Here is a 14,808-nt window from a genome sequence, read left to right on the forward strand (position 1 = left end):
TCTTGCTTGAGACCTACCTTGGCGGGAGAGCTGGCTGGCGGGAGAGCCCCATGGATACTGACTCAGTAACAGGGATTGGAAAAGACACACTTGTGTCTTTGGGGCACAGTCTAGCCTTTCCTAGTTAGCGACGGGATTTGTTTTCTGGGGGAATTGATGTGTATTTGCAAGGAAGAACACCTCTTTCAATTGTAGGTGTTGTAGAGTTTTCCCATGAATGGACGTTCATGACGTGACAGTGATGGGAAACGTCCCTGAGAATGTGGACACCATTAATCACCATTTTGAGGGGACCAGACACGTTCGAGAGCGCAGCTTTCACCCACCTGACACACACGTACACCAATACTGAGAGTCATAGCGCATGGATTCCCATGGAAGCAGCCCTCGTGCCTAGCACCCGATCCTACAGCACCTAAGAGCAGCACGGTAGCTTTCGGGGGCAGGGTCATGAGGCCTTGGGTCTTGGTCTGGAACATGACCCTCAGTCTCATTGCAATAGGATCTGGATTCTGGGTGGTTCTCAAGATGGAGCCTGCAAGGGAGCCCCACCTTGCCCATTGTCCAGGTGGTTGCTCAAAAGCAATGAGTGACTCTAGAGGACAGCATACTCACCACTAAGCTCCCTTTCCAGCAGGGCCACCTGCCATTTCAGAAAAGAAAACATGATGAACATCAAGTCCTGCCTCCTGTGTGCACAGCTCTTTTGGTCTCTTGGTGATGGGCAGGGTCATGGGCAGTGATATGGAATCCACCTAGAGGTCGCATGCCCTGGGTCCATTGGGTGGCTCGGCGGTGTCAGTAGCACCTGTGAAAAAGCTCACAACCCTGTGGACTGTAACCGAACCTGCTGTTTCCTGCAGGGTCTTTGGAATAGGGTCTCCCTGGCTAACGATCGCTCCCTCAACAATCAATGTACAGCAAGAATATTGTACGTGCTTAGGTGTTCGGATCTGATTGCGAGTGTCAGGGAAATAAGGGATGCTGTACCTCACCAGAAAGGCTAACTTACCACCTGGGTGAACAGTGGGGCCTCTCCCTCTGTGCTGTCCACGTCAAGGCCATCGTACAGGCTAGCCAGGGGATCTAGGTGGATACACTCAGAGAGTGTTGGGACCGCGACGGAAATCTTTGGGAATCGCTCGGGGGGCTTTGCTTGGCGTGCGCGTGTGGACAAGTGTGTGGAGGTGGGGAGGATGAAAGTTTTCTCTGATGTTTGCCGCCACCTGACGATATGTTAATAGCCTACGGGACCCTTTGTCTTGGTACATCTTTGTGTCAGTCAAGAAGTGGGTGCTGGAAAAGAAAAACAAACAAAGGAACACTTCTGTTTGGGGAATTAGGGACGGTCCTCTGGGAGACTCAGAGTGGAGGGAAATCAGGTGTGCTCCCGATTTGGAGCAGGGAGGACAGGTTCTTGAGGGAAAAGCACAGGTACGTGTTTTGCAAGGACGGCGATGAGTGCTGGCAGCTAACAGGGGCTGTGTTGTTCTCTTTCAGTCCAGAGAAGAGGGATGTGTACCAGGTGGTGGGGGATCTGCCATTGAGCAGGTCCATGGGCCGGACGTCAAAAGTTCCCGTTGCTTGGACCTTTGACAGAGGAGATGTGCCCAGGATTTCTTTCCTGATTGTCCCTCACACTCTAGTTTCAGAGTGGCTCTCTTAGCAAAGCTTCCATCGTGATGAATCTTCCTTGAGAATTCTCATCTATCTCTTTTCTGCTATCCTTCTAACAGGAAAACAGCAATGATCCGAGTGTGATTTCCTACCATCCCTTCTCACTGTCTGGGTGGCTGGCATCCTACTTTGGGTCCCTTTTGCCCCTGGAAGGTGGCAGTTTCCTAGTTCCTGGATCATCCAAGCTAGTTGAGTCTTCAGACTGCATCCCGCTAAGAAGACGACTTGAGGACAGCCCATCTCGATGGGACTTAGGGTCTCATGTCTGGGTAGTCCTTATGGCTGACTTGCATTCTTGGAGGAACACAGATTTTGACATTTTCAGTAATACTGCCAGGAGAAATGCAAGGTAGAAGCCACAGGACAAGGACAATTTAAAATACTCAAGAGTCCAAACAGTGCATTTCTTGCTCTGATGCTGGGGTCTTTCCTCATCCGTTCTCACAGAGAGATTCTAGAGGAATGGCAAGACCCATGCCGTTGTGTTCTGGCACCTGTGTTCTTCCTCTGGAAGCGAGCCTGCCTGTCCCCTTGACCCTCAGTGCAGAGGGGCCGGGTGGGTCTGCTGTTGTGCTGGGTGGATGAAAGTTCCCGGTCAGGGAAGGAGGAGGACGCCGCTCCACACAGGCCCTCTGGGGATGCCTGGAGCTTTGCCCACTGAAGCTCAGTGCGGTTCCAAGAGAAGGAGGTGGTTCCCGACCCCCTGATCCCTGTCTCTTTCCACCTGTAGGTGTGAAGAAATACTGGCCCTTTGGGGTCATCCTGGAGGCCTCCGAGAGCATCAGACTGAGCCCATCTAGCACACCGTGGAGGTGTTTGTGAGGGAGACCAATATGCTCTGGGTGCCCCTGCCCTCTGGGAGTCCTGGCCTGCCTCTCTCAGGGGTCTGGCAGCGTGCCCCTGTTGAGGAGCCTGGTTCTGGGGAACTGTGGGAAGGGGAGACTGTGGGGTTCCAGGTCCCTGCTGGGAATGAGGAGATCTGTGGAGGGCTGGGCCAACCCAATGGACAGAGAGATGCTTCCAGTCTTGCCCTCAGAACTGAGGGATTATTTCATTCCTGGAGGCATCCTCCTGCTTCCCAGGACGTGCTGCCAGAGAGAGGCAGGGAATGCCTCCTGGGGAATCCAGGCACGTGCGGACCTTGGCCTCTGCAGAGAAGTCTGTGCTCGGTGGCCCACGGTGCCAGGTGGTCCCATAGCAACCCGATATCTACGTCAGCCTGACCTGCTGGTCACAGCCCCTTCTTAGGTCTGAGAAAGCCCCATGGATCATTGTTTATAGCCCTTTGTGATACGATGAAGCCCCTGAGTTTGTTGTCCTAGCTGCCCCTTCTTTGGCGGCTCCCAGAGGGATGTCATGTCCTGTGGAGCGCCACGTGGGCTCGTCTCTGAGCCAAGGGCCTGTCCCTTCTCCTCTTCTCTGCTGGGGCTCCTGCTCAGGTCAGCTGGGGCAGTTAGAGTGTCATGCCTCTGGCCAGCCATGAGGGGCATTCCCTCTGCAGGCAGAGTCCCAGGGTGGCAGGAGAAGTGGGCGTGGTCGCTGGGACAGCCCTCTGAAATGGGTCAGGTGACCTTTCAGACTCTGGGGAGGTGAAGGGTTCCTAGCATCACAGCAGCACGTGGGCCATACCATAGGCGGGTTTTTCTGGATCCATCAGACAACCTGTACAAGAAGTGAGGACGAGTGAAATGTGCTGCTTGGAGTGGAGGTTTTGTTGGCGTCTGGGGCTTCTGTCCCCAGGGGATATTCAGGGCAGTGGGGCCAAGGGGTAGGTTATTTGGGGCCGGTGTGCCTTGCTTCTGAGGAGCCCACTCTGAGCAGGAAATTGGGGGCCTCAGTTGTATCTGGCACGTGGGCCCATGTTGATCACCACGGTGGTTGGGTTGAGGGGAGCACAGGTCCAGCTGGCTGGAATCTGAGGCCCCTCAACTGCCTTTTGACGTCCTGCACCCAGCGCCTGGGGCCCCTGGGCCAGAGCCAGGGTCCCATGGCCCAGAAAGATGCTTATAGGAAAGGACTGGAGCCAGGGAGGGAGGCAGGGAGGCAGGCAGGCGCAGGCAGCCATGGCAGCCAGCCAGGTCGCCAGGGTGCCCAAGCCTGGCTCTCTGCTCTGTGTGTTATTGGAGGGTTGGCGTTTATCAGGGCAAAATGTACACAGTGTGAAGTCTGCTGTAGCCATGACCCTGAAGTGGAAGGGTTTTGGGAATGGGAAGATAGTTTATTGTTGGTTTTTTTTTTTCTTGTTGAGTTCCAGGGTCCACGAGAGGCACGTCTTAGCAAGGAAAGGCCAGAGGCCCATTTCAGCCTCATGGAACTCTTGGCAGCCTAATCTCTAAGCATGTATTAGGGGAAAGTCTTCTAGCAGCTATGCTAAGACTTTGACAGATGGCGGAGCCCTGTGGTTTTGGCCTCCTTGAGCCTGCACTCCCTGCTGGGACAGAGGGGCCTGCTTTCCATCATGGGTGACTCTGCGTCTCCCCACGTGCGGGTCCTGAGACCTTGGCTGAATGCTCTCCTTGTTTTTTTATATGTGGTGCTTCAAGGCTCAGGGGACATGGCCTTTTGGGCAGAATCCAAAGAGTCTGGCCTCTGTCTCTTCAGTGCTGATGGAAGTGCAGCACGTCCAGGAGTGTGACCGCTGTCATCTCTCTGGTGCACGTGCATCACAGTGGTAAGTTATCTTGGTTCTGAACCTCCCGCCTGGGTTGAGGTTCAGGCCTTGACCTGGGTGTCTTTCTTGCCGGCTTCTGTCTTTCCTCCGGAAGAAGAGATAGCCTCTTCTTGTCGATTAACTTGGAGTGTACCCTTAATCAGGATCTCTAGAGTTGGCTGCAGGGGAATATTACTTCTTGACACATATGGAGATGGTTCTGCAAGTCCCTGCCCCGCACAAAACTTCTGAACTCCAGATTGCCCTGGTAGCAGAGTCCCGAGCCCTTTTTATTGGAGGTCCTGCCGGGAGAACCTCGTTAGTAGGAGTCACTGGTGAGTGGGAGAAAACTTGTCCAGAGATAGGGGCACCCCAAGTGCACCCTCCACTCCAGGTAGAGAGGGGGGTCCTTCATTGTCCCCATAAGTCCCCAGAGAACCCTGTGGAGTGGTGTGTGTTCTCTGGCTTTGAGGGAAAGAGTTCCTCATCCCAGCCCCATCCAGCTGGTCAAGGTGCTTGTTGAGTTCCACAGTCATGGGGGAATCAATCGCATGGTCCAGTTGCTGAATGAATCCTGAGCCCATGGGTTCCCGGTGTTATGACCACAAAATAAGGAGCAAGGGGACTACCCACCCACGAGCTAATGTGACCATGTTTCTGAGGGTGACCTCAAGTTGTCTAGCTTAGGTAAGTGACACATTTGGAAAGGCCACGCAAGTTAGACGGGAACGTGCACAAAGGTGGGTTCTTGAAACCGACTTTTCCTCTTCAAAAGAACACTCCTTTCCAGAGATAGCCAACTCAGGGCTCATGTCTTTGGAAAGCACCTTGGGGTCGACTCGAGGAGCAGCAACCCTACCCCTGCTGGATTCCCCGAGGGTGCTGCCCTGGAACCGCCCCTGTCGTTTCCATGCACAGGACCATGGCCAATGCTGGGCTCAACACTGGCAGTGGCCCCACAAAACGTGCCCCGCTCAGCCTGTGTGTTTGGCAGCAGCGAGAGGTGTAGGGAGGAGAGGCTGTCCCTCATCTGAGCTCCGACTCGGGAGCACCCAGACACCACGCCAGAGGAACTGGGGCCCCAAGCACCATGGTGCACCTTGGGGAAAACTTGGGCCTCAGGGACGGCAATGCTAGACACCTAGGACGTACCAAAATGGGACCCAACATTCCTTCAGAAGTACCTGAAAGCATGGCGCGTTGGACTCTGCCTTAGCCCTCCAAGTCAAAAGGTCCCAGGAAGCATTTCCTGAGCCCTGAATAGTCGACGTGATTATTCTGAAACTCACATTTTTTTAGCTGCTATTGTATTTGTTGTGTATGTAATAACGTGCGCCTGGAGCTTTGACAATTCTCTAGGGCCTTCATTGCTCAGTTAACTCATTTGTGCAATGGAAGAGGGAAGAGGCTGTACTAGCTAGCCTCCAAGGCCCTTTCCTGACTCTAACATTGCCTAGGTCCCCAGTTATTATTTATTATGTATTCATTTGTTATTTGTTACGTATAAGCATGACAGCATCCTGAAGGCATCGAAGGCTGTGTGACGGTGGAAGGTCTGGGACAAATTTAAGAAGAGCAAGGTGAGCTGGAGCTGAGAGGGTGGGCATGCAGGCTATACAGGAAATGTCACCCCTTTGGAGAGTTTGTGAGGGCATGGTCGGGATGAAAGGCTCACCAGGCATAGCGAAGGAAATTCTGTCATCACCCCTCCCTGAACACCCGCTCCTCCCCTCATTTTCCATTCCCCATTTGCCATTGTTGATGGCATCTAGAAAGATGCAGAGGTTCCTGCTCTCCTGGCCTTATAGACGTACAGGATGATAGTATAGGCACGAGGTTATCTGTTTTGGCCTTATTTGAGAAATGAAGAAAAAAAAATTTGAGCCTGAGAAGGTGACTGACCAAGATCATGCAGTTTGTTGGTGGCAGAACCATGGTTAAAAGTCAGGTCTGCGATTCCCAGGCCACGGCTCATTTTGTCACTATTAATTAAATCAAAGATAGTTTCTTATTAAAAGAACTTTTGAAAGTTGTAAGAAACAAATATTAAACATTTATTTTTTTATCTTGCCTTAAACACCTACATCTCTTTTTCCCAGAGGTTTCTTGGATATTCGGACCTCAGGGGATTAATAGTCTTCACAGGAAAACAGATGAACAGCGTGGCTTGAGATTTTAAATTTTTAATTTTTAATTTTTCCCACATCAGTGCTGAAAAAGCCATAGTGTTTCCTCCTTTTGGTTACTGTTAAATGTTCAACTCATCTTCTCATGTTTTTAATTTTTCTCTGTCACAGAACCTAAATTGGTAATAAATCAATAAGAAACAAATGTTTACATTCACTCAGTGAAAAGTATCATGTCTAAGCTCAACATCTATGGAGCCACACATGGACACGTAAGTATCTTGTATGTGGAGCTGTGTGTGCAGGTAAATCCAGGAACTGCAAGGCAGGCCAAGTCTCTTCTAACTTTCTTCTTCCTTCCTTCTTCCTCAGCTCTCCCTCCTCGACTCAGAGCAGAAAATGAACACATCCCAGGTGAGCTTTTTGTTTGTTTATTTCCACTTTGTTTTAAAATGAGTATTCTAAAATTTGAAAGGAATCATATTTTTTAAACAAAAAAATAGAGGGGCTCCTGGGTGGCTCAGTGGGTTAAAGCCCCTGCCTTTGGCTCAGGTCATGATCTCAGGGTCCTGGGATAGAGCTCCACATCGAGCTCTCAGATCAGCAGGGAGCCTGCTTCCCTCTCTCTCTGTGCCTGCCTCTCTGCCTACTTGTGATTTCTGTCTGTCAAATGAATAAATAAAATCTTAAAAAAACCTGAAAAGATAGAAATAGGCAAGAATTACTTGAAGGGAAGTGTATCAAGTATATTAAGGAAATTCAAAGAACAGTTGGTAGAATGAGAAGCAGGACTCTTAATTTCACAGAGTTGTGCAAGTTGTAAAACTTCCTTTGATTTTTCTAATAACAATACTGAAATTGCCTATAATCATATCTGATAGACACAGCATTGTACTAGAAGTGTATGGATGCTTTTCATGGGACCGAACAATGAGGCCTGAGTGGACAGCCCACTCATGGTCCTGCTTGATCCAGGAATAGGACTTTGAAGATCTGGTGGAATGGAGGGACCATGCGTCCTCCAGATGGCTCTCCCTAAGAATTTGTGTCTGCTTGTTCTCATCTCTAGCTTGAATAGCTGACTGTTCTGGCTTTGGTTTCTGCATTTCTCATTCATATTTCAACTTCATGAATGCATTCTTGCTTCTTTGACATTCACCTGAGTCAGCTCTGGAAAAGGCTACCAAATTGTAGTCAAATCCAGTTTTTGGCTTTAGTCTTACTTAACCATCCTGCAGCATAACCCTCAGTCGCTGTTGTTTCTGAAACCTGCCTGCTAGCTTTCCTTTCTTAACTCTGATACATCTCCTTATTGTTCCTCACAAAGTTGTCTTTCCCTTTTGCCCCAGACGTTGCCTCTCCTTGGGTTTCTTGCTCAACCATCCTTGGCTCACTGCTTTTCTTCAGTCTGTGTTTTTTCCTGACTGGTGTTCTCTCTCTCTCTCTGTCTTTTTAATAAAATACTTCTGAATTAGTAATAACATGGTTAAAGGTTAAGTGATGTTCCCTCTAGGAAGGGTGACATTTTTCATCTCAACTGAGACACTTCCACTGAGAATGAAAGAGGTTCCATAAAGTTATAATGGGACAACTGGCTATATCGGGACAGTCCCAGACAAACTGGAGTTATGGTCCTCCTGCTGTAGATATCTGTCTGTCTTGTTTGTCCTACCAGTGCTGCTTTTTTCAGGTAAAAGATACTCTTGTATGCCCCCTACTGTTATTTAGAAGGGAATCCATCATCTTTAGGGCTTTCCGAACTTAGATGCAGCTGTACACCGCTGGCATCCTGTTAAAATGCAGATGTTGATTTAGTGGATCTGGTGGGGGCCCTGGGTTTTGCATTTTTAAAAAGCTCCCAGGTGAAGCAGACTCTGCTGCTCAGGGAGCCACACTTTGAGTAAGGAGTTTATACATGATTTTCTGTTCTTTCTTTGCTTTTTTGTCACTTCTTAAAAGTCTGTATCTAAACAGAACATGGATTGTTTCTTTGTTATAAGTGCACAGTAATCAAGCATGGACGTTCCATAGTTAGTTAACTGGTTATTATTAGTTATGCACTATTTCAAACCTTTTTCTATTACAAACCATGTTCTAGTGAATGACCTTGTACATACAGGTTTTTTCTATCCGATAAATTCCTAGAAGTGTGCTGCCAGGTCAACGGGTGCATAGAATTGATAACTCGATCATTCAGGATTGTGGTATCATTTTGTGTCACTCCCATCGAAACTGCATCCGTGCTTGTTTGTCCACAGCTTCTCCCATAGAACATGTGCTTCAACTTCTGGAATTTTGGTAGTGGAAAGAGAAACATGGTATTTTATGAAGTTTATTTCTGTAAGCTTCTTAAGTATGAGTGAGGTTAAGTATTTTTTCATGTATCTGAAAGGTGTATTTACGTTTCTGTGAACCCTCTGTTCATATTTTGCCCATTTTGCTCTTAGGTTTGTGGCTTTTTTTGTTTTTCTTCTTCTTCAGTGTCTAGCTGTTTTAGATTAGGGATACAAGTGCTTGTCCATTATATGGGTTGTAAACTATTATTTTATGGGATGTGATTTGTCTTTTGATAGTTGACCCTGGTGTTTTCTCCCCCATGCAGGTATTTTGTTTCAGAATGCCACCTTTCACTTTGTCGTTTGTTTAGGCTCCCCTTGGCTGTGACAATTTCTCAGACTTCCCTTGTTTTTGATAACCAGGGCAGTTTTGAGGAGTACAGTTAGGTGTTTTGTAGAATGTATCTTTTTTTTTTTTAAGATTTTATTTATTTACTTGACAGAGAGAGATCACAGGTAGGCAGAGAGGCAGGCAGAGAGAGAGGAGGAAGCAGGCTCCCTGGTGAGCAAAGAGCTCCATGCGTGGCCCGATACCAGGACGCTGAGGTCGTGGCCCAAGCCGAAGGCAGTGGCTTAACCCACTGAGCCACCCAGGCGCCCCGACTGCCCTTGTTTTTGATAACCTGGGCAGTTTTGAGGAGTATAGTTAGGTGTTTTGTAGAATGTCCCTCAATTGGGAATTCTCTGCTGTTGTTTTCATGATTAGACTGAGGTTACGAGTTTCTTGGAGGAAGACCACAGAAATAAAATGTCCTTTGGTGTTATCATATCAAGGGTTAGTGCTCTGGACATGACTTATTACTTTGTTTTCTCTGTCCTCATGCTGTACTCCTCGGAAGGAAGTGGGCAGTTACACTATACCACTTACACTATACCTCCTTCCTGTTGGAGTAGCTACACAATTATGTACATAAATTATCAGGAATTCTGCACAGGAGAATTTTCTGTTCTCTCCTATTTACTAATCCATTTATATCAGCACGAATTCATGGCTAGTTATTTTATATTTTGTTTCTAGTACAATGATACCTTGTTCCTTTTGTTGCTCAAGTTGTTCCAGGTTGGTTAGTAAAACCATCTTCTAGTGGCACCCGGGTGGCTGAGTTGGTTGAGTGTGTCTGACTCTTGATTTCGGCTCAGGCCATGATCTCAGGGTCCTGCGATCCATCCCCAGGTTGGGCTCCTTGCTGAGTGTGGGGCCTGCTTGAAATTCTCTCTCTCGGGGTGCCTGGGTTGCTCAGTGGGTGAAAACCTCGGCCTTCAGCTCAGGTCGTGGTCTCGGGGTCGTGGGATCGAGCCCGACATTGGCCTCTCTGCTCAGCAGGCTGCCTGCTTCACCCTCTCTCTCTGCCTACCTCTCTGCCTACTTGTGATCTCTGTCTGTCAAATAAATAAATAAATAAATAGAAATTCTCTCTCTCTCCCTGTGCTCCTCCCTGCTGCTTATGCTTTCTCTCCTTTTCCTTCTCAAAAACAAGTAAATAAATTGTTTTAAAAGCACCTTCTGTCGCTTCCCGTAGCTATTGACATACCCGGTTATTGTTTGAGTATTTCTATCTTACTCTGTGGCAGTAGATTTTCCAGGTGCATCTTATGTCTTTCTTGCCCTAGAATTAGCCATTTTTTCCCTCTAAGTAGTTCTGGTTCTTTTCATTGGAGCATAGTATGAGAAATCAAGATTGGGGAACTAGTTGTGTCTGTTGTGACTGTTAAGTCATTGCTCAAAGACACTCTCAGCTAACTGAACAGGGAATATGTGTATACTCACTCATGTATATACACGTGTCTATAAATATTTTAATATGTAACCATCTGTATGTATAGTAAGCTAAGTATTCACACTGTTGTAAGCATTATCAGATGGAACATTCTAACCTTCTAACCTTCTCTCCTTGCTTGTCTGTAATCTCCTGCACTAACAGTGAGAATCCAGCTAACATCAGAATTTCATCTATTGGATAGTTCAATTCCAGAATACACATACATGATTTCAGAGTTGCATACATGGTTTCAGAGTGGTTAAACCATGGATGCTTGATTCTCCCAGTTTGGAACCATTTGAATTAAGGTGCTAGAAATATTCACATGTAGGTTTTAAAACATAAGTTTTCAAAAACATAGGGTGTGAAATTGCTGTGTTGGTTATGTATGTATGTATGTTTAGCTTCGCAAGAAATTGCCAAACTATTTCTACAAAGTTGCTGTATCAGTTTTTGTTCCTACCAACTATGAATCAGAATCTTGTTCTGATTCTGGACCTGAAATTGGCACTGTCATTATTTTTGATGTAACCATTCCAGTACCTGTGTCATGGTGTCTGCATATTCCCACTGAGGTGATGTGGAGCATCGATCTGTTTGTGTATTTATTTGCTATCCTTATATCTTTGGTGAAGAGTTTGTTCAAATCTTTTGCACATTTTTCATTTGGTCATTTCTTTTCTTATTATGAATCATTAAGAGCTCTTTTGTGATGCTGGACACAAAGCCTTTATTAGATAGCTGTGTTCCAAATATTTTCTCCCTGTCTGTGCCTTATCCTTTCATTTTCTTAAAAATGTCTTTCCCAGAGCAGAAGACTTTATTTTTAATAATATGAACGCATGCTTTTCCCCGTGGACTGTGCTTTTGCTGTTGAATCTAAAAACCCATCACCCAAACCAGTGTCCTAGAGATTTTTCTCCTGTATTCTTTATTCTTGTATTTTACATTTAGATCTCTGATTCATTTTTATTTTTTATTTATTTTTATTTTTATTTTTTTTAAGATTTTATTTCTTTGTTTGAAAGAGAGAAATCACAAGTAGACGGAGAGGCAGGCAGAGAGATAGGAAAGGAAGCAGGCTCCCTGCTGAGCAGAGAGCCCGATGCGGGACTCGATCCCAGGACCCTGAGATCATGACCCGAGCCGAAGGCAGCGGCTTAACCCACTGAGCCACCCAGGAGCCCCTCTATTTTTTTGTTTTAAAAATATGAATCTTGTGATCTCTGCCTATCAAATAAATAAATAAATAAAGAGAAATTCTCTCTCTCCCTGTGTTCCTCCCTGCTGCTTATGCTTTCTCTCCTTTTCCTACTTTCTCAAAAACAAGTAAATAAATTTTTTAAAAAGCACATTCTGATGGTTCCTGTGTCTATTGACATACCCGGTTATTGTTTGAGTATTTCTACCTTACTCTGTGGCAGTAGATTTTCCAGGTACATCTTATGTCTTTCCTGCCGTAGAATTAGCCATTTTTTCCCCCTAAGTAGTTCTGGTTCTTTTCATTGGAGCATAGTATGAGAAATCAAGATTGGGGAACTAGTTGTGTCTGTTGTGACTGTTAAGTCATTGCTCAAAGACACTCTCAGCTAACTGAACAGGGAATATGTGTATACTCACTCATGTATATACACGTGTCTATAAATATTTTAGTATGTCACCATCTGTATCTATAGTAAGCTAAGTATTCACACTGTTGTAAGCATTACCAGATGGAATATTCTAACCTTCTCTCCTTGCTTGTCTGTAATCTCCTGCACTAACAGTGAGAATCCAGCTAACATCGGAATTTCATTTATTTGATAGTTCAATTTCAGAATACACATACATGATTTCAGAGTGGTTAACTCATGGATGCTTGATTCTCCCAGTTTGGGACCATTTGAATTAAGGTGCTAGAAATATTCACATGTAGGTTTTAAAACATAAGTTTTCAAAAACATAGGGTGTGAAATTGCTGTGTTGGTTATGTATGTATGTATGTATGTATGTATGTATGTATGTATGTTTACCTTCGCAAGAAATTGCCAAACTATTTCTACAAAGTTGCTGTATCAGTTTTTGTTCCTACCAACTACGAATCAGAATCTTGTTGTTCTGATTCTGGACCTGAAATTGGCACTGTCATTATTTTTGATGTAACCATTCCAGTACCTGTGTCATGGTGTCTGCATATTCCCACTGAGGTGATGTGGAGCATCGATCTGTTTGTGTATTTATTTGCTATCCTGATATCTTTGGTGAAGAGTTTGTTCAAATCTTTTGCATATTTTTCATTTGGTCATTTCTTTTCTTATTATTGAGTCATTAAGAGCTCTTTTGTGATGTTGGACACAAAGCCTTTATTAGATATCTGTGTTCCAAATATTTTCTCCCTGTCTGTGCCTTATCCTTTCATTTTCTTAAAAATGTCTTTCCCAGAGCAGAAGACTTTATTTTAAATAATATCCAACGCATGCTTTTCCCCGTGGACTGTGCTTTTGCTGTTGAATCTAAAAACCCATCACCCAAACCAGTGTCCTAGAGATTTTTCTCCTGTATTCTTTATTCTTGTATTTTTACATTTAGATCTCTGATTCATTTTTATTTTTTATTTTTTTTAAGATTTTATTTCTTTATTTGACAGAGAGAAATCACAAGTAGACGGAGAGGCAGGCAGAGTGAGAGGAAGGGAAGCAGGCTCCCTGCTGAGCAGAGAGCCCGATGCGGGACTCGATCCCAGGACCCTGAGATCATGACCTGAGCCGAAGGCAGCGGCTTAACCTACTGAGCCACCCAGGTGCCCTCTGATTCATTTTTAGTTAATACTTGTGTAAGGTCTGTGTCTAGTTTCATTTCTTTTGCATGAGTGTTCAGTTGTTCGAGCACCATTTGTTGAAAGACTATTTTTTCTCCTTTTATTCCCTTTGTGCCTTTGTCAAAAAATGTTTGACTTTATTTTGGTAGCTCTATTCCTGGTCCTTGTAATCTGTTCTGTTGATCTGTGTGTCTGTCTCATCACTAACACACTGTCTTGGTGGCTAGTAGCTTTATAGTTAGTCTCAAGACCAGGTGATGTGAATTCTCATTTTTCCTCCACGTTGTGTTGGCTATTCTGTTTTTTTAAAACTTTTTAAAAAGATGTTATTTATTTGGCAGAGAGAGCACAAAGAGCGGATGTCACAGGCAGAGAGGGCAGAGGGAGAAGCAGGCTCCCCTCTGAGCAAGGAGCCTGACTCGGGACTTCATCCCAGGACTGTGGGATCATGACCTGAGCTGAAGGCAAATGCTCAACCACCTGAGCCACCCAGGTGTCCAGTGTGTTGGCTCTTCTAGATCTTTTGCCTTTCTGTGTAAACTTCAGAATCTTCTTGTCATTATCTGCAAAATAACTGTGAGGTTTTATTTGGATTTCATTGAATTTATCGATTAAGTTGGAAAGAATTGACGTCTTAGCCATATTGAGTCTTGCTTCCGATGAATACGAGCTCTATCTCCATGTAATTAGATCTTTGATTTCTTCCATCAGTTTTGTCTTCCTGTATATATGTATTGTGTTAGGTTTTATACTTGAGTACCCTTTTTAGGGGTGTATTGTAAATAGTAGTTTTTTCATTTGAAAATTTGGAATTCAGTTCTTTATTCAGATATAGGAAAATAGTTGACTTTTTTATATTGACCTTGTATCCTATGATGTTTTGGTATTTCCTCATTACTTCCAATAGTTTTTTTTTTCTTTTTATAAGATATTTGAGGTTTTCTACATAGACAATAATATTGACTTCAGATAGAGTTTTGTCTTTCTTTTCAAATGACACACCCTCATTGTCTCATGCCCTCTTTCCACCCACCTTCCCTCTAGCAATCACCAGTTTGTTCTCTATATTTGTGAGTCTCTTTTTTTGGGTCTCTTTTATGCTTTGTTTTGTTTCTTAACTTTCACATATGATTGAAATCATAGGATATTTGTCTTTCTTTGACCTATTTCATTTAGTAGTATACCCTCTAGATTTATCCATGTTGTTGCAAATGTTAAGATTTCATTCTTTTCTCTGGCCAAGTACTAGTCTATTAGATATCTCTATATATCTCTATATACACCACGTCATTTTTATCCACTCATCTGTTGACGGGCTCTTCCATATCTTGCCTACTGTTAATAGTGCTGCAATATAAACGTATCTTTTCAAATGTTTTCATTTTGTTTGAGTAAATACCCAGTAATGGAATTACTGGAACATATGACAGTTCTATTTTTAAATTTTTGCGGATCCCCCACA

General features: G+C 45.0%; 1 protein-coding gene across 3 annotated transcripts in view; it reads left to right on the top strand.

The window, feature by feature from the left end:
- Positions 1 to 14,808, top strand: part of LOC309859719 (uncharacterized protein) — a 284,862-nt gene that overhangs the window by 27,031 nt on the left and 243,023 nt on the right. The gene's annotated exons all lie outside the window — the stretch shown is intronic.

Source organism: Mustela nivalis (genome assembly GCF_964662115.1).
Source record: "Mustela nivalis genome assembly, chromosome: 2".
Classification (NCBI taxonomy): Eukaryota; Metazoa; Chordata; class Mammalia; order Carnivora; family Mustelidae; genus Mustela; species Mustela nivalis.